Genomic DNA, 21,189 nt, shown 5'->3' on the forward strand with positions numbered 1-21,189 from the left:
AGTTAAAAGGAAGACATGATGAATGTATGTGTGTATTTCAATGTGACGTGCATACCGGGGACAGTCGCGCTGGAGCGCGTTTGGGCTTGATAATGTGAGTGCAGGCCAGCAGCCACGAAAATGTAGTTTTCAAATTGATTCGTAAATAACTTAAAATATACAATTAACCTTGCTCTTGTGTTGATTTCATGGTAACACCCCCGGTGTTAGACTCAGTTTTGACCCGTGTTTTAAATCAGCCATAAAATACCAACAAAAAACAATTATTTTTCATCCAATGTGTTTCTTATCTCTTGGTTACCTTGTTAGGCTTCCTTATCCATGAAAAGATTGGTTTTTAATATTTTTGTAGTGCCCCTTTGTGGGCCTTTGTTTTGACACCATACCTCTTGCTTTCAATATTAAAAAATTAAAAAAAAAACATCCCAAGAGAATTATATAGATAAATAAAAGGTTGTTATGCTACCTGACCATTACTGAGGGATATTAGAACACATCTCAAAAATGTTCATACATTTTTTTATTATTATTTTAATATTATTAACTATAATAACATCTATTTTGTATATATTTACAGGGCTGCCAGTAGAGGGAGCTCACGCTCTTTGGATGTAAATGTAGATACAGTCACTGCCAACTAGACTATTTTGGGTATTGATGGGGACAAACAGAGTTAAGAATGGAGATCAGTAGAGTGGGTGAAGACTGGAGATAAGTATCACATTCCAGCATATTTATTTATTTATTCATTTATTTATTTATTCATTTATTCATTCATTTAACTACCATAAATCAGTCACAGTCACACAAATAGGCTCCATATTTTTTCTTACCTTGATGCAGAATTAGTGTTGAAAGTTGAAAGTTCATAAGCAGCCAAATGTTGCCAAAAGCAGCCCAATTTTGAAGTAGACGCCCAACGTGATTGTTCCCTGCCCAACGGAATTAAAAATAGCCCAATCTGACAATCCTGGCAGGAGGAGAATTGAACTCCGCTCTCCACCTTGAGAGGCTGGAGAGGTTACCGCTACGCTACTGGAGCTCATGGGGGCGGAGCCCGAAATTAGATTCTATGAAGCAGAGAGGAGCAATGACAATGGTGCTGGTGACAAGATCGCCGAAAACAACGGGTCAAACTACCGCATTTTTCTCCACGATAGTAAGTCCGAGCAGAAAATGGATTGCACCACGAGAATCGTAAGGCTTTGAGCTTTTAAACCATGGTCAAATTATTTTCCAACTCCCGAAAATGCCCGATTTACGGCGATTTGGAAACGTGTGTGTCTCTGCTTTCCTCCCGCGACTTTGCTTTGCCGATATAATGGGACTGAATGGGGGAGAGAGCTGGGACTCCCGCCTCGTTAAGAGTCGAAATGAAAAAAGTTGAAGCTATTTTGCTTTTGTCTTTACATTTTTCAAAGCACAACTATTTTTCCTACAATTTGATCCCAAATTTATGCATGTTGAGTGAAAATTGTGGCCAGTACAGCAAGTTTGAGACAAAATTTTCAGGCGATTTTTCAGGGCTGCTTCACTCTAAGTGTGACGTCACTCACTCTAGCTCTCTCCATTAGTGTGTATTGCGTCAACTTCGAACCGGAATTGCGTAAAAACGGAATGTCGGATCGGTTTGAAAATTCGCAGGTAGCTTCCTCTCTCAAAGACGCAAATTTTTCTAATTTGGTGTGTGGACCTAGGTCCAAAGCTCTGCACTGTGGAGCCTCGGGAAGTTTTGCCCATTCATTCGAATGGGCCAAATTTGCCACAAAAATGGGAATTTTGGGAATTCCAGATGTTGGATTCCTTATAAAAGTAATAGCACACTTCTCCCAATGGGCCGCACATTTTCCCAATTCATTGTGTGGGCCTAAAACCAAAGCTGTAGGAGGAGTAGCGCGCCGAAGAAATTTGCAGAAAAATAATAATAAAAACTAGAGGATAGAAAGTTTCTGAAGAAACTTTAATGTGCTTGCCTTGCGCATGTCGGGTTACACGCAACATCACCAGAGCCTGTCTACTGTATTAGAGTTTCTCTGATATCACGTGCCTCAGCTTCAAAACAAACTGCTGCGTGCTGCTCTCTCTCTCTCTCTCTCTCTCTCTCTCTCTCTCTCTCTCTGTGTCTCTCCTCGCCGCTCTACACACATCCGTGATACTCAAAGACACGCGGTGGTTATGTCATGCACAAGCACATGCACGGTCGGGCACGCGAACGTGGATACGACGTAAATCATGCAGTCCTCCTCCCTCCGCAAAATCGTTTAATGCAAACGGCGGCATTGCGCAATCAATAATCAACCGATAATAATAATCAACCAGATCCGGCAGACCTAACCAGGTGGCCACACACAGCGTGAGGTGCTGGCCAACACCGAGCCGGCACCGCGCACACAGACTGTCATATAGTGTAGCACACTTGCAAAGGACGACGCTTACAAGGGCGTTGTGGTCGAGACGAGTTTACTCTCCATCTGTCAATCATACATAACAAGACACACACATTGCAGCCTGGTTCATAACCGCACGTGCAGCTCTTCTGATGATTACAGCCGAATGTAAAGAGCACGAACACAACAGGGGATCAACATAAAAACAAAGGCGACCGTCATGTGCACTGTGCTATGACATCAAGTAAAGGGGGCAGACTATATTAGTTACATTTTGCACTCCATAATAATAAACATCACCCACCGTCTGTTGACGTTAGCTCCGGGTCGCGGGAGCAAGCTAAGGGTAATTAGCGCTTAGCGAGCGAGCTAGCCATAACAGTTAGCTTACTCACGTCATCAAATAAATAATATATGTCCTTCGTGAGTCTCTTTGATATGTCTCGCTACCCCACTCACATACACTATTTCACACACACACATTTCCATTAAACTAAACAGTCTGCTTACCTGTCAATCATACATCACAGAAGACGCACACATTTCAGCCTGGTTGATAAGTGCATGCGGAACTCTTCTGACGATTACAGCCGAATGTAGCCGAGCACGGCGTCTGGACGGACTGTAATTCTTGTCTTAGCGTGCCCTCTTGTGATAAGAACTGGTATCACCACAATAGACAGTTCTCCCTTTACCACAACTGAAGGTAAGTCCCACAATAACAAGTATTTCTTATTATGAATCAAAAATAAAAATAAAAATAAAAAACTAAAAGGGGGCTCCGGCTGTCAGTTGGACACAGACGGAGGAAGTTACCTCTGAAACTGTCAAGGTAAATAAACACCCCTTAAATGAAACAAAACGTCTGTTAGTTAAAAGGAAGACATGATGAATGTATGTGTGTATTTCAATGTGACGTGCATACCGGGGGCAGTCGCGCTGGAGCGCGTTTGGGCTTGATAATGTGAGTGCAGGCCAGCAGCCACGAAAATGTAGTTTTCAAATTGATTCGTAAATAACTTAAAATATACAATTAACCTTGCTCTTGTGTTGATTTCATGGTAACACCCCCGGTGTTGGGCTCAGTTTTGACCCGTGTTTTAAATCAGCCATAAAATACCAACAAAAAACAATTATTTTTCATCCAATGTGTTTCTTATCTCTTGGTTACCTTGTTAGGCTTCCTTATCCATGAAAAGATTGGTTTTTAATATTTTTGTAGTGCCCCTTTGTGGGCCTTTGTTTTGACACCATACCTCTTGCTTTCAATATTAAAAAATTCCAAAAAAAAATCCCAAGAGAATTATATAGATAAATAAAAGGTTGTTATGCTACCTGACCATTACTGAGGGATATTAGAACACATCTCAAAAATGTTCATACATTTTTTTATTATTATTTTAATATTATTAACTATAATAACATCTATTTTGTATATATTTACAGGGCTGCCAGTAGAGGGAGCTCACGCTCTTTGGATGTAAATGTAGATACAGTCACTGCCAACTAGACTATTTTGGGTATTGATGGGGACAAACAGAGTTAAGAATGGAGATCAGTAGAGTGGGTGAAGACTGGAGATAAGTATCACATTCCAGCATATTTATTTATTTATTCATTTATTTATTTATTCATTTATTCATTCATTCAACTACCATAAATCAGTCACAGTCACACAAATAGGCTCCATATTTTTTCTTACCTTGATGCAGAATTAGTGTTGAAAGTTGAAAGTTCATAAGCAGCCAAATGTTGCCAAAAGCAGGCCAATTTTGAAGTAGACGCCCAACGTGATTGTTCCCTGCCCAACGGAATTAAAAATAGCCCAATCTGCCAATCCTGGCAGGAGGAGAATTGAACTCCGCTCTCCACCTTGAGAGGCAAAGAGGTTACCGCTACGCTACTGGAGCTCATGGGGGCGGAGCCCGAAATTACTGTCTATGAAGCAGACAGGAGCAATGACACTGGTGCTGGTGACAAGATCGCCGAAAACAACGGGTCAAACTACCGCATTTTTCTCCGCGATAGTAAGTCCGAGCAGAAAATGGATTGCACCACGAGAATCCTAAGGCTTTGAGCTTTTAAACCATGGTTTAATTATTTTCCAACTCCCGAAAATGCCCGATTTACGGCGATTTGGAAACGTGTGTGTTTCTGCTTTCCTCCCGCGACTCTGCTTTGCCGATATAATGGGACTGAATGGGGGAGAGAGCTGGGACTCCCGCCTCGTTAAGAGTCTCAATGAAAAAAGTTGAAGCTATTTTGCTTTTGTCTTTACATTTTTCAAAGCACAACTATTTTTCCTACAATTTGATCCCAAATTTATGCATGTTGAGTGAAAATTGTGGCCAGCACAGCAAGTTTAAGACAAAGGTTTCAGGCGAATTTTCAGGGCTGCCTCGCTCTAGGTGCTCAGGCACGTCGCTCTACTTTCCTACGTACCACTTTGAGCCTCTGCCATTAGTTCTATTCCGTGAGCTGTTTTTCGTGAATTGCGAAAAAACGGCATGTCGGATCTGTTTGAAAATTCGCAAGCAGCTTCTTCTCCACAAGACGCACATTTTTCTAATTTGGTGCGTGGACGCAGGTCCAAAGCTCTACGATCTGGAGCCTTCGGAAGGTTCGCCCATTCATTTCCTATGGCCGAAATTTGCCAGAAAAAATGGAATTTTGGGAATTCCATACGTCGGATGCCTTATAAAAGTAATAGCACACTTCTCCCAATCAGGCCGCACATTTTCCCAATTCATTGTGTGGGCCTAAAACGAAAGCTGTAGGAGGAGTAGCGTGCCAAAAAATTTGCAGAATAATAAAATATAATAATAATAATAAGAAGAAGAATAAATATGCACAACAATAAGATGTGTTGCCTCTCCAAGGCAAGCACATAACTAGACTTTGTAAAGTTTCTGAAGAAACTTTGATGTGCTTGCCACCCTTGCGACCGCCTGGCCATGCGCTAAACCACCAGCCCTATGCTGTTTGAAGGTTGTTTGGTGTTGTTCGAGGGCTAGAAGGCAGCTACTGTGGTCCGGGTATTGTCCAGGCAGTTGTGATCATCTTTTGAGTGATCACTAGCATGTCTCTGGGCAGCTGCTATGGTATAGTGGGTGGCTGCTAAGGTGCTGATAGGTGGTTGCTATGGTGTTCCTGATGGCTGCTATGCTGCTGCTAGGCAGTTGCCATGGTGTTCTTGACGACTGCTAGGCGGTTGCTATGGTGTTCTTGATGGTTGCTAAGGCCTTCCTAGGCGGTTGCTATGGTGTTCCCGGTGGTTGCTAGGGCGTTGCTAGGTTGTTGCTATGGTATTCTGGGCGGTTGCTAGGGTGTTGCTAGGCAGTTGCTATGGTGTTCCTGATGGTTGCTAGGGTGTTGCTAACCTGTTGCTATGGTGTTCTGGGCGGTTGCTAGGGCGTTGCTAGGCGGTTGCTATGGTATTCTGGGTGGTTGCTAGGGTGTTTCTATGGTGTTCCTGATGGTTGCTAGGGTGTTGCTAGGCAGTTGCTATGGTGTTTGGGGTGGTTGCTAAGGCGTTGCTAGGTGGTTGCTATGGTAGTGAGGGTGGTTGCTATGGGGTTGCTAGGGTGTTTGGGGTCCTTGCTATTGACTTCCATTAGTGTTTGGGGTCAGTGCTGGGATGCACTGGCTGCAGTGCTAGTGGCCCTTGAGACAGAACAGGAGAGATACAGAGCCGCGTGTGTATCTCTGTGTCAGTGAGAGGGGACTTAATTTCTAGCTACCTCTCCGAAAGTTCCGCCATTAGTGTGTATTGCGTCCGAAATTTCGGCTTCAAACCGGAATTGCGGAAAAACGGAAAGTCGGAGCGGCTTGAAAATCGACACACCCCTTCTTCTCCACAAGACACACGTTTTTCGTATTTGGTGCGTGGATGCAGGTCAAAAGCTCTGCGTGCTGGAGCATTCCGAAGTTTTTGCCCATTCATTCGGATGGGCCAAATTTTCCAGAAAAATCGGAATTTTGAGAATTCCGTAAGTCGGATTCCTTATAAAAGTAATAGCACACTATTCCCGATCGGGCCGCACATTTTGATATTTCATTGTGTGGGCCTAATACGAAAGCTGTAGGAGGAGTAGCGCGCCGAAAAACGTGCAGAATAATAAACTATAATAAAAATAATATATATGCAAGATAATAAGATGTGTTGCCTTTTCAAGGCAAGCACATAACTAGAGGATAGAAAGTTTCTGAAGAAACTTTAATGTGCTTGCCTTGCGCATGTTGGCTTTCATGTGAAATCGCCTGGCCAATGCTGTTTGTGGTTTGTGTATTGCTCCTGCTGTGGCCCACGCCGGGAATCGAACTCCGTTCTCTCGCATAAACGGCAGCTTCACCTACTGCTAGACTATGGAGGCTGCTGTGTGCGGTAGCCTCCATAGTCTCCAGCCTCCTCCATAGTCTCCAGCCTCCTGTATGCAAGCTCACCACAGGTGAGCTTGCATACAGATAGTAGTAAATTCACAAGTAAACCTATGTGAAATTAAAATACTAAGTCAAAGAGGTTTGTCTTCATTATAAAACAACTCATTGTCTTACCTGAAACAAAAATACTAACTGTGAAGGGGCTTGTCTTCATCATACACCAACTCATGGACTTACCTGTAGGAGACACCATGCGACATCACCATCTCTTCTTTGATGTATAGTATGCTGATAGTGCCATTTACAATTTTCATTGTCAAATGTTGTAACATTAATGGATTTAGTCATGTTTTTCTGCATTTTCAGATTCACAATACCCTTTTAATGTTGTGTTGTGTTACTAGGAGTGAGTGAGTGACATTGACCTTGAGCAGGGCGTGGGTCATTGTAGCTGCAGTGACATGGCAAGACTAAAAATGGTCAATGCATTTAAAGGGGAAATAAATGCTAAACTTGGTATCAGTACATGCATGCTATTAACTTAGTAGTAGTTTTGATGCTTAAATTATGATACAACACAAAATATGTTTTTAATGGATCTAACAGGATTAATACAATTTGACCAAAACTGTTTATCTCTACAAAAGGGAATCAGGAAAAAGTAAATATAGGAAATAATGACTGCTGAAACACCAAATGTTTTGTGAGGAACAACATTTATTTACAGTAGAAGAGCAACACACTGAAATCTAACTAAGCTCCTCCCTAGTCTTCAGGCGCTACTTGTGGCGGGTACTTATGCACTGTAGCCCGATAGCCTGGTAAAGCAACCATAAAATGGTGACCCACCTGTAGCTTCGGATGTGCTCCCGAGACAAATGCTCTAACCACGTTCATGCCACACTAACACCCCCCCCAAACGAGTTCCAAAGGGAACCCGCTCTTAAACCTAACTGGGGATGGAACAATGTCCACTCACTATGATTGTGCACAGGACCAATTGAAATCTGTGCCACAAAACTAACATGTCCTCAGTGGAGCTCTTGTTCCTTTCTTTGTTTGTTTTCTTCTTGAGTCTTCTGCGGTATCTACAGTTGGAAAGAGACAAGACAATGCAATACATGTTTTGTGTTTGTATAGTGGTTTTGACATTAGCTTTGGAAGCATACATAATGTATATAAACAAAACATAAGGTCATGAGACAGTATCTAGACACTGTAAAAGACAGGTCTTCAAAGTAGTGTATTAAATTCATGTTAAGGAAAAATCAACACAAAAATTTTTATGTTGAGATTTACGCATATTCTAATATTAGATTATGTGTAGTTGAATGCAAACCACTTTACATGCAGGTATTATTGTTTTTCTTTGTAACATGTTTTTGTCTCCTCACTGGAGCAAGGTCATAATTTCTCTAGTACTTGGTCAGTTTTTCATGTTGTGACAAAAAATGACAATAATTACTTGTTAGTTATGTGACCATACTCGTGCTATGTTGAGTACAATCCAATCAAAATAAACTCTGTATAAATAAGTGAAACTTTTCTGTTGCCCCTTATAGATATATCTATGTCTACATCTTTTTCAAATGTGTTATCGGTTCTCATTTTACCTGAACTTTTTCATTTGTTGCTGCTTTGTTTCCTCAGCAGGGGTGCCATTGATCTGCCTGGCCATCTTCAGTTTCCTCGGCTGCCGTGCCTTTAAAATGACACATGTAATATTAAGCCATTGTAACACTGGGCTATGGAATTAAGTACACAACTTTCATATGCAAAACCATCAGAGTTGCAATATTCTTTGGTTAACTGTAAATGAGACAAAACCAAAAATTAAGTAGATTGTGATGCAGGATAGATAGGATGGATTTTTTGTACCTGTGTCCTCATGTCCTATGCAGATGCTCAATGTTTCGGTGGCTGGGGTCTTCCTGACAGTTGCCCATTGGTCTTCTTGGTCTGGAGCGTGTCACGTCCTTCATTTTTGTGCCCACTGGAGAAGTTGCCATCCTTCCTCTGACCAACTGACTGGGGCTGTGAGGACTAGACTTAGCAGTGACATGTATACACAATATTTTGTACAACTTGACATTACATTTCAAACCTGCAAGGCGTCTTCGTACATGGACAAGCTGAGCTCTATGGATGAAGTGCGGGTGTGGCTGATCCAGGCTGTCACAGAGGGGCTTGGCAGACCTGCAATACAGTTAGAAAAAGACTGCTCTCTTCCAAAAAGAGGCTGGGAAAAGTTAGTTAAAGTGACAACCAAGCATTATGAGATTGCTTTTGTTTTGTATGAATAAAAGGACATTAGTGTGATTGCAGTGTTGGTATGATTTAACCTAGCGGCGGACTACTGGCTTGAAACAGCCAGCTGAGAAGGTCACACAGCGAATATTATCATATATATAGTTTTTTTTAACACTACGAGCAATGAGTGGTCTGTCTACAGTTTTTGTTTGGTTTTGTAGAGCAGAATACATGTCAACAGTCAATTTAGGTGTGATTCAAAGTAACAGGTGACTGATGTCTAGAAACATTGTAGTTGCAGTTTGGAGAGCATTTCACAATGGAGATAATACTCCTCATCCCAGAGGGTCTCCCGGTACTGGGCCACACACTCTGGGTCTGAGAAATATACCTTCATACACCAAGTGCACTGTAATGTCTTGCCCATAAAAACAGGTTAAACAGTGTAAAGAGAAACAGTTTTGCAGCTGGGGGTGCGAGAGGGGGATAATTGCAGAAATGGGAGGTAATTAATTCTCCTTATCCCTGGGGTGTTTCCCGGTACTGGGCTACACACCCTGGGCTTGAAGAAACCATACCTCCATAAAATTATTGTGCAGAAGTGTATTGTCCATATAGTTATTTGTACTATAAAAGTTATGGAGCCCATAGCGAAGTGATAAAAATGTTGTGTGATTTCAAGTAAGGGTTGACTGCTAAGTTGAAATAACTTGCTTATTAGGTTGTGTGAAACCATGTGACCAAGTAGCAGAACCTGACTCCCGGTACTGGGCCTCAGGAACTGTCAGACTTGATTCAGGCTTATGGTATCTGTAAAAGTTACAGAGCCCATACTGAAGTGATCAAAATGTTGTTTGATTTTAAGTAACGGTTGAGTGCTAATTTGAAACAGCTTGCTTGGCAGGTCAGAAATTTTTTTAAAGTTTGTTTTTAACACTTAGAGCAATGATTTATCTGCCTACATCTGCCTACAGTGGTTTGTTTTGATTTCCAGAGCAGCATACATATTGACAACTAATGTTGGTGTGTTTTAAAGTTATGACAGACTGCTGGTTTGAAACAGCTTGCTCAACAAGTTTGAAACTGAACACTAGAACTAAAGTACCAAAAAGCAATATAAACATTATAAACCAGGAATGTAGAAAAAATACTCTATGAACCATTTAAACAACAGAAGAATATAACCTAAAACCTGAGGGACAACACGCTCTGACGGAGGGTCAGGGTTAGCGTGAAACCATGAGACCAAGTAGCAGAACCTGATTCCCGGTACTTGGCCTCAGGAACTGTCAGTCTTGATCCAGGCGTATGGTATCTATAAAAGTTACAGAACTGAACACTAGAACTAAGGTACCAAAAAGCAATATAAACATTATAAACAAGGAATGTAGAAAAAACTACTCTATGAATTATTTAAACAACAGAAGAAAATAACCTAAAACCTGAGGGACAACACGCTCTGATGGAGGATCAGCGGTAGTGTGAAACCATGAGACCAAGTAGCAGAACCTGACTCCCGGGACTGGGCCTCAGGAACTGTCAGACTTGATCCAGGCGTATGGTATCTATAAAAGTTACAGAACTGAACACTAGAAGTAAAGTACCAAAAAGCAATATAAAGATTATAAACAAGGAATGTTGAAAAAATACTCTATGAACCATTTACACAACAGAAGAAAATAACCTAAAACCTGAGGGACAACACGCTCTGACGGAGGGTCAGGGTTAGCGTGAAACCATGAGACCAAGTAGCAGAACCTGATTCCCGGTACTGGGCTTTAGGAACTGTCAGAGTTGATCCAGGTGTATGGTATCTATAAAAGTTACAGAACTGAACACTAGAACTAAAGTACCAAAAAGCAAAATAAATATTATAAACAAGGAATGTAGAAAAAATACTCTATGAACCATTTAAACAACAGAAGAAAATAACCTAAAGCCTGAGGGACAACACGCTCTGACGGAGGGTCAGGGTTAGTGTGAAACCATGAGACCAAGTAGCAGAACCTGACTCCCGGGACTGGGCCTCAGGAACTGTCAGACTTGATCCAGGCGTATGGTATCTATAAAAGTTACAGAACTGAACACTAGAAGTAAAGTACCAAAAAGCAATATAAACATTATAAACAAGGAATGTAGAAAAAATACTCTATGAACCATTTACACAACAGAAGAAAATAACCTAAAGCCTGAGGGACAACACGCTCTGACGGAGGGTCAGGGTTAGCGTGAAACCATGAGACCAAGTAGCAGAACCTGACTCCCGGGACTGGGCCTCAGGAACTGTCAGACTTGATCCAGGCGTATGGTATCTATAAAAGTTACAGAACTGAACACTAGAAGTAAAGTACCAACAAGCAATATAAACATTATAAACAAGGAATGTAGAAAAAATACTCTATGAACCATTTACACAACAGAAGAAAATAACCTAAAACCTGAGGGACAACACGCTCTGATGGAGGGTCAGGGTTAGCGTGAAACCATGAGACCAAGTAGCAGAACCTGATTCCCGGTACTGGGCTTCAGGAACTGTCAGACTTGATTCAGGCTTATGGTATCTGTAAAAGTTACAGAGCCCATACTGAAGTGATCAAAATGTTGTTTGATTTTAAGTAACGGTTGAGTGCTAATTTGAAACAGCTTGCTTGGCAGGTCAGAAATTTTTTTAAAGTTTTTTTTAACACTTAGAGCAATGATTTATCTGCCTACATCTGCCTACAGTGATTTGTTTTGATTTCCAGAGCAGCATACATATTGACAACTACTGTTGGTGTGTTTTAAAGTTATGACAGACTGCTGGTTTGAAACAGCTTGCTCAACAAGTTTGAAACTGAACACTAGAGCTTAAGTACCCAAAAGCAATATAAACATTATAAACAAGGAATGTAGAAAAACTACTCTATGAACTATTTAAACAACAGAAGAAAATAACCTAAAACCTGAGGGACAACACGCTGTGACGGAGGGTCAGGGTTAGTGTGAAACCATGAGACCAAGTAGCAGAACCTGATTCCCGGTACTGGGCCTCAGGAACTGTCAGTCTTGATCCAGGCGTATGGTATCTATAAAAGTTACAGAACTGAACACTAGAACTAAAGTACCAAAAAGCAATATAAACATTATAAACCAGGAATGTAGAAAAAATACTCTATGAACCATTTAAACAACAGAAGAATATAACCTAAAACCTGAGGGACAACACGCTCTGACGGAGGGTCAGGGTTAGTGTGAAACCATGAGACCAAGTAGCAGAACCTGATTCCCGGTACTGGGCCTCAGGAACTGTCAGAGTTGATCCATGCGTAAGGTATCTATAAAAGTTACAGAACTGAACACTAGAGCTAAAGTACCAAAAAGCAATATAAACATTATAAACAAGGAATGTAGAAAAAATACTCTATGAACCATTTAAACAACAGAAGAAAATAACCTAAAACCTGAGGGACAACACGTTCTGATGGTGGGTCAGGGTTAGTGTGAAACCATGAGACCAAGTAGCAGAACCTGATTCCCGGTACTGGGCCTCAGGAACTGTCAGACTTGATCCAGGCGTATGGTATCTATAAAAGTTACAGAACTGAACACTAGAACTAAAGTACCAAAAAGCAAAACAAACATTGTAAACAAGGAATGTAGAAAAAATACTCTATGAACCATTTAAACAACAGAAGAAAATAACCTAAAACCTGAGGGACAACACGCTCTGACGGAGGGTCAGGGTTAGCGTGAAACCATGAGACCAAGTAGCAGAACCTGACTCCCGGGACTGGGCCTCAGGAACTGTCAGACTTGATCCAGGCGTATGGTATCTATAAAAGTTACAGAACTGAACACTAGAACTAAAGTACCAAAAAGCAATATAAACATTATAAACAAGGAATGTAGAAAAAATACTCTATGAACTATTTAAAAAACAGAAGAAAATAACCTAAAACCTGAGGGACAACACGCTCTGATGGAGGGTCAGGGTTAGCGTGAAACCATGAGACCAAGTAGCAGAACCTGACTCCCGGTACTGGGCCTCAGTAACTGTCAGACTTGATCCAGGTGTATGGTATCTATAAAAGTTACACAACTGAACACTAGAAAGAAAGTACCAAAAAGCAATATAAACATTATAAACAAGGAATGTAGAAAAAATACTCTATGAACAATTTAAAAAACAGAAGAAAATAACCTAAAACCTGAGGGACAACACGCAGTGACGGAGGGTCAGGGTTAGTGTGAAACCATGAGACCAAGTTGCAGAACCTGACTCCCGGGACTGGGCCTCAGGAACTGTCAGACTTGATCCAGGCGTATGGTATCTATAAAAGTTACAGAACTGAACACTAGAACTAAAGTACCAAAAAGCAATATAAAGATTATAAACAAGGAATGTCGAAAAAATACTCTATGAACCATTTAAATAACAGAAGAAAATAACCTAAAACCTGAGGGACAACACGCTCTGATGGCGGGTCAGCGGTAGTGTGAAACCATGAGACCAAGTAGCAGAACCTGACTCCCAGTACTGGGCCTCAGGAACTGTCAGACTTGATCTTGCCTCATGGTATCACCTCGTCCCTCCAGTTTAACTATAATTCTATACACGTTACACTGTAATGTATTGTCCATACGAACAGGATAAATAGTGAAAATAAAACAATGTAGTGGCTGGGGGGTAGGGAAGGGGGATTATTACCCAAATAGGAAGTAATTAACTCTCCTCATCCCAGGGCTGTCTCCCGGTACTGGGCCACACTCCCTGGGCCTGAAGAATCCAAACCTTGTTTTTTCAGCAAAAGAGCAACACAAAGATTTACAGACACAAATCACATTTGCATAGTTACAAAAACATGCTCAATAAGTCCAAATACACAGCCAAAATGTCATTGAAGTCCTGTCCCCCTAACTGCCTAACCAAAATCTAACTAAGCTCCTCCCTAGTCTTCAGGCGTTACTTGCGGCAGGTATTTATGCACTGTAGCCCGAGAGCTCGGTTAAGCAACCATAAACTGGCGACCCACCTGCAGCTCTGGATGTGCTCCTGAGACAACTGCTCTAACCACGTTCACGCCACACTAACATCCCCCCTAAACGAGTTCCAAAGGGAACGCGCTCTTACACCTAACTGGGGACAGAACAACGGCGACTCGCTATGACCATGCACAGGACCAACTGAACTCTGTGCCACACAATTAACAAGGCTTCAGTGGAGCTCTTGCTCCTCTGTTACGTTGTCCCAGGGGTGTCTCTTGGTACTGGGCCACACACCCTGGGTCTGAAGAAACCATACCTCCATAAAAATATTGCACAGAACAGCCCGCGCAAGTCAGAAACCGAACATTAGGAGTTATTGCGCAAAGTGGAAATTGTAATGTGCCTAAACTATACAATACACAGGGTTATGGTAGCTATAATATGTTTGAAGTACACCTGATGTGAAGCAAACATTTGGTTGAGAAACATAAATGTGATCCAGAAGTGTATTTTTTTCAGTAGTGGCATCAGTGATAAGCTGTGTATAACCCCTTGACACAAACATCTCTAAAATAGGTTTATTTATATTGTCTAATAAATTTTCATTGAAGTCTCCACAGACAATGATTGGGTGTGGACAGTTAACCTGCAAATAATCGAGGAGGTTTTGCAGGTTTGGCATGAAATGTTTGAGACTATAATTTGGAGGTCTATATATAGCTGTTATCACTAAATTCACTGGTGCTTTAATTTTGATAGCTAAAAACTCAAGGTCGGTGACATGCGGTATATACTCATACACCTCTGCGCTAACATGGAATTTGCAATAAATTGCAACTCCCCCACCTTGTTTTCTAGCCAAGTCAGGAAAATGCATGTAACAGTGCTGTCTGTTGCATAAATACAGTCTGTATCCGTCTAACGCTAAACTGTCGAATGGAATTGAGTCTGACAGATGTGTTTCAGTTAGACATAAAACATCTGCAAGTCTCAATTCGTGATGCCGTTTGATGTCATTGATGTGACAGATTAAACCTTCTGTGTTGTGGTGCACTATTTTAAACATTTGTACAAGGTCTGCTTCATGTACATGTTTTAAAAGTGGCATAATACCTGTTAGGGATGTTGTTTTCATGGACTGCATTGCGACAGCAATGTCACCATCAGCATAAATTTTGCTTTCATCAAAATCTGTTATGTACAATCCATCTAGAGAGGTTGTCCTACTTAAAGAGACGTATGCCATCCCTGCTTCAAATACATGTTTAAGTGATACAACCGCAGATTGTACCGTCATGCCTTGTACTTTATGGCTTGTACATGCGAAAGCCAATTTAACAGGGAACTGATGGCGAACTACACCTTTTTTGCTCAAACTTTCCTGCAATCTGTCCATGTAAAACAAGCTATCTGGTGTACCCTGCAGGATCTGGCGCTGTTTCTGACCTGCCTTTGGATTATCCAGTCTAAGTCCTAGCTTTTGTACTCTGGTGTGCCCATCTTTGGTTTCAGTGACTATTTTTTCTATTTTTCCAAATGTGCCATTAACAATACCATCTTCTACATCAAGGTTTCTAGTAATCATGATGCGTGCTCCCTCAGCTGCTTCTAGAGTTGTAAGTAATTCTCCCTGTTTACTGTTGGTGGGAGCTGCGAGCCTTTTCATCTGCCCTGTTCGTGTGTCTTTAAGATAGTCTTCTGCATCAATGGTTATAATCTCTTTATGAAGGGCACAAACTGTTTTGCTGTTGTGGCGGTCAACTTCTTTATTGGTTGGGAATATGTAAATAACATCAGTTGGGCAGGCTTCGGATGTGGTGATGGCGCGGGCAAGTAGAGTTTTGTCACTGTCACTAAAAGGTTCAGTTTTTTGCTTCACTCTAATCCTATTCAAAAGCTCTGCAAAGGCAAGATCCTCTTTTTGGCGCATGATTTCTGTCAATGTTATAATAGTAAAATTTTCCCTCCAAAAGTCTGGCTCAGTTTCCTCATACACGCAGAGCGGTTTGGCTTTGCCGACGGGGCGCAACTGGTAGAAATCACCTACACTGAGGACTGATATCCCCCCAAAAGGTTTTTTATTTCCTTTGATTTGTTGAAATCTCCAGTTGACATATGCAAACAGAGGCTTTGAAACCATGGAAATTTCATCAATAATAAGTATTTCTACATTTGAGAGGGTTCCTCTCATTTCATCTAAATTGTTTCCAAGGCCTTGGTAAGGCGGTTTTAAACTACGTGGCAGTTTTAACAGAGAATGTAAGGTCTGTCCTGAAATATTGAATGCTGCAGTACCAGTAAATGCAGTCAATAACACAGTTGGCATTGAAATGTCAGCTTCCTCGCGTAGATTAGGAAGCTGACGAAATAGTTTTGTTGCCTCTTCAAAAATGCATTTTATTACGTGTGATTTGCCACAGCCGGCACCACCAGAAACAAAGTAAAAGAATGGCTGCGGGTTCTGGCCCCAAACACGCTTAAGGCACCACTGACGCACAGTGTAGAATATCGACGCCTGAGTGGCATTTAGACTTTGATACAGCTGTATGACGTATTCACGGCTAACCTTTGGTGGTTGTATTGAGGGTACAACTCCAGTTTTCTGTTTAGGATCAAGTTGGTACTCTGGAACTTCATCCTGCTCATTTTCTGTGTTATTTAACTCTTGTTCAGCAATACACTCTAAGCGATCTGCCTCTGCTGCAGGTGCAATTGCTGCCCATGCATCCTCAAATGGATGGCTAAGAAGTTCTTCATAGGCTACATCTATTTCTTCACTGTGTTGTTCATAGTTCTTTTTGTTATTTGAGACTATCACGCATACTGCTAGGAGGCAATCAGTTCCAGGAAGTTTAACATAAGCACCTTTGTAGAACTGCTCATATGTTGGGTGCTGGGCTGTTTTTAGCTGGGTGTCAGAACGGTAGGGGAGATACAGTTTAAGCAATCTACTGTAATATTTTTCAGGATTTTTTTGTTCAGTGAAGCGAGCGTATCTGATTATGGCTGGCTTTCCTACTGTCCTTTCCTGAATGTGTCCCATGTTACGTAAAAGACTTTTCACCCTTTTCCCCTTTGTTTGTTCGCCATAAACTATCCTGTATTTTGAAGCAAATTCCGCGAGACACATGTTTTCAAATTCGGGCTCCAGAGGTCTAGCTTTGTATTTATCTGTAATTCCTTTCATCCAAATATCTTCACTGTTGTCCTGTTGCATTAGTAGTTTCTCAATAGGAATACTAATTTTCAACGCGTCGTCATCCGTTTGTATGAACACAATGTTGCGTGAGCACATTTTGAGTTTTAGGCTGCAAGTTCGCGCAACGGCCTCTTGTGCACTGACTTGTCTATGCCTAGAATAAGCTTGCATTACTTGTTTCATTTGATCCTGTTCATTTACATTAGTGTCACGCGCAGCCTGAAATACTGATTTCAGGTAGTCAGCCATCTCATGCTCTGGCTTGGACACATAAGATAGCATGTACATCAGACAGCTATAGTGGTCCAGAATGTATTGAATGTCCATATTTGCATTCCAAGCTCTTAGCAGGTCAGCATTGTATCCATTGACCCAACAGTCTTTTGGTCGACGCTTCATCAGAATTACATTGGAGCTGAACACTGCAGCAGCACACTTTTCATATTCATCTAAGGTTAGGTTACATTTTTCCAAGAGTTCTGACAAATTATCAACTGACACTTTTGGGTCATTGAGCACATCCCATATGGGTTTAAGCTTCCTTTTAGCCTCTGCAGTTGCCTTGTTGTCCCCTTTGGTTCTGCGAGTTTTCTTGGTTTTTTTAAATGTCACATCATCATCATCATCATCATCATCAAGTGGTCTGGGACGGGTTATTAGAGTTGTCTCCATGGGCATTTTAGGAAAACCAAATCTACAGTGAACATTCCCCTTCTTACATGATTTGGAATGGTTTCTGCTGTGAATTTGAACCTCTGAGACAATTTTATAGAGTTCCGGGTCAGTTTTGGGGTCAGGCATCTGACATGTTATGTACCGGTCAATAAATTCATAAACTTTGTCGTCGGGGTCGCTCTCAAATTCAGGGGCGTCTTTGATCCAAGCAATTAAATGTATGTGTGGGGATCCTCTCATTTGATATTCCATGCGATAGAAGAAATCCTCTACTTGACCAATGGGCTGAGCAGGTGACAAGAGAAGATCTTTCATTAATGCGTCAACACGCTTTTCAAACATGCGCATTACAGTGACAGGGTTACTACGCAGAATTTCACATTTTGTATTCCAGTCAAGTTGTGAAAAGTCTACTTGTTCACCTTGTTGACTCTTTATAACTGTTATCACTTCAGGCCATCTCATTTCAGCTGCACTGAATGTACAAAAGAATGTAGGTTTGCCTAGCTGTCTAATCATTGCAACCAAGTCTCTAAGAGTTTTTTGCCAATAAGCTGGTGTCCCTCTCAAAGGCTGCATAAAGCGGGTTGCATCCTGGTGTCGTAAAAGTCTTTCAAGTTCCTGTTTATCCTGAACCATTTTGTTGCTAATCCTACGGCCATCTCTCGTGATGGGCTTACTCTTTCGCAGTTGGATGGACATGCTGTTTCTAGCCATGTGTGTTTCAGTGACAAACTGGGCAAAGAATAAGTAACTTTGGTCTTGTGCAAAACGGGTATCGACCGAGAACAACCTTACATTAAAGTACATACTTGGCGATACACTGATTGTTCTTACTTCATCCAAAGTATTCTGTCCATCAGGGAATTGTACGGGAAACGCCATAGCCTCAAGTTTTGGAATCGCAAAGAAACCAACAGGCTTATTTCCTTGGGCAGGTGCAATGCTAAATATTCCCTCACCATATGCAAGGATTTCATGACCTATGTCAGGTGGCTGCATGCAGGAATCTAACATTAGGCCTGGCCTAAGTTCATCTTTCTCTTCATCGTTACTAAGTTTGTCATTTGTATCTACTTGCTGTGTATCACTTATTTGTACTTCCTGTGCATTGACAGCCTGATTTGCAGCATCCCTTAGTCCCTCAGAGCTATGGGGCTGCACATTGCAATTATCATTAACTGGTTCCTCTGTGGCAACTTCAGGCTCATGTTCATCACACTCATCATCAAAATAATTTTCCAATATAGCTACTTCATTAATGGATATATCTTTGTACTCAGAATGCATTTCCTTTAGTACTGATAACGCTGCCAATACACGGCTCATATTTACAGTATGGAACAGCTGATGTCCTTTGTAATTAAGACGACGTTTTAACTTGACCTGCAAAATCTGAGATTCACTTCTGCATCTTGGGAGGCAGTTCACAGTTTCTTCCATCTCTGATGGAACACACACAACGGCTCCGTGAACTGCTCTTTGTTGACCTCTAGGCAAGCTAACAATTTTGGCAAATGGAATAATTTTGGCTATAAGCTGCCTTTCAAGTACATTCAAATCAAGCAACTCTGCAGGAATACATGCCAGCTCCAGTTTATTTTTTACTGCAATGGATGGCATGTTCCCTCTTTTTAAATGGTTATCACATGTGTGGCAAATCCATTCCTTCTTTCTCTCTTGGGGAACTATACATGGCTTTGGACCTGTGCATTCACTGATACAAGAGTGAACATATTTTCCTGTCAAGCAAGCTGTTACAATGTTAATGTTTTTTACATACTTTGTCCTATTACAGACCTTAACTTGATCAGGAAAAAGAGCTCTGTGGCACACTGTACACACATGAGTGGGACCATATTGAATTCTTAAATGGAATGTAGATATTGCCTTTTGCATCAGGCTGTTCAGAAGAGGTGCATCTGGCTGCAATTTTTGTTTGTAGAAACGATTGTATTTAGCTTTTATTTTCAACGCACATTGCATTTTACGGTAAATATTAAATGTGTGATCTTTAGATTTGTTTTTTTGATATAATGCACACCATTTAATATGTTGCACTCTAAACTTTGGGTCATTTTGATATCTGCTTTGAACAGTCTGTTTTTTGTTGGATCTGTAATCAGGGTTACATGTGTATCTTAACGTCATGTATGATTTCTGTTTATGTCTGAATTCAGGATCAGTGTTGTATTTTTTAACCATGTACTGTTTTTGCTTGCTTTGAAAAACAAGGTCTTTTTTATATCTACTAAGTATGTATGCTTTCTGTTTACTCTGGAAATCAGGGTCGTTTTTATATCTTTTAACAATGTAGCCTTTTTGTTTGCTCTGGAAATCAGGATCGTTTTTATATCTTTTAACGATGTAGCCTTTTTGTTTGCTCTGGAAACCAGGATCGTTTTTATATCTTTTGACTATGTATGCTTTGCGTTTACTCTGGAAATCTGAATCATTTTTATATTTTCCAAGCATGTAGGCTTTGTGAATAATTTTAAATGCAGTATTTGTGTGGTATTTGTCCACCAGTAATGCTTTCTTTCTGCTTTGATAATCAAGATTCAGCTCGTATCGTTTTTTCTCACATTGCCTTTTTTGTTCCAATCTTGTTTTGTGAGACATAGATGTATGTGTTTGATTTTTAGTGCGAGTCGTTTTTCTTCGGCGAGATTTGTTGAGTTTGCTCACATTTACCGGTACTTCTTTTGCTGCTGATGCAACAAGTTGATCCTGATTTTTTACTGATTGAACTTGTTTTGGTGTAGGGTTTACAAGAGTAGGTTTTGTACTTTCAGAAAGTGTGATGAGTGTGTTTTGGGCTCCTGCACTCTCCTGCTTTTTTGGTATGGTGGAAGCAGTAGTATGTTGGCTTTTGATTTCAAAATGTACCGGCATGAAATCATACTGTACATTGTCTTCCCAGCGGCTGTACATCAAATGCAGTCTGTCAATCATCTCATTGAGGTGGGTGAATGTCAGCATGACAGCAGTGCCATTACCTGTACGGGCAGGCAAACCATCTGCTGTTCTGGAATGAGAATCGAAAAACCCATACCGTCCAGATTTGTCTCTAAAGACTGCAATGCACAGTGGACTGATTGTCAGCAAGGCATGGGACACATCTGTCGACAGACACTGAAGTCTTTCGGAAAGACTAATCCACCAGCTTGGATAATCAGCCGTTCCAGTGGCTCTAAGGGATCCCGCCATTATGTCATGCTTATGTACTTTGTAAGTGTGCCTGTCTGTTGTGACTTTCTCTGGCACTTCCTCCAAGGTCAAGTGGTTGTCCTGAAACTTCCCTTCATCTTTAAGTTGCTGTATATGGCTAAC

General features: G+C 41.1%; 1 protein-coding gene and 1 long non-coding RNA gene across 2 annotated transcripts in view; one reads left to right on the forward strand and one right to left on the reverse strand.

Annotated features, from left to right (window-relative positions):
* lipf (lipase, gastric) overlaps positions 1-21,189 on the forward strand; it is a 944,109-nt gene that overhangs the window by 45,362 nt on the left and 877,558 nt on the right. The window lies entirely within an intron of this gene.
* On the reverse strand, positions 7,470-10,612 carry LOC115377931 (uncharacterized). Its single transcript, XR_003930078.1, has 3 exons — positions 8,646-10,612; positions 8,381-8,469; positions 7,470-7,855 (listed from the first exon to the last, which is right to left on the reverse strand). It is a non-coding gene; the product is annotated as an uncharacterized LOC115377931 (long non-coding RNA).

The sequence above is a fragment of the Myripristis murdjan genome, chromosome 19 (assembly GCF_902150065.1).
Source record: "Myripristis murdjan chromosome 19, fMyrMur1.1, whole genome shotgun sequence".
NCBI classification, from domain to species: domain Eukaryota; kingdom Metazoa; phylum Chordata; class Actinopteri; order Holocentriformes; family Holocentridae; genus Myripristis; species Myripristis murdjan.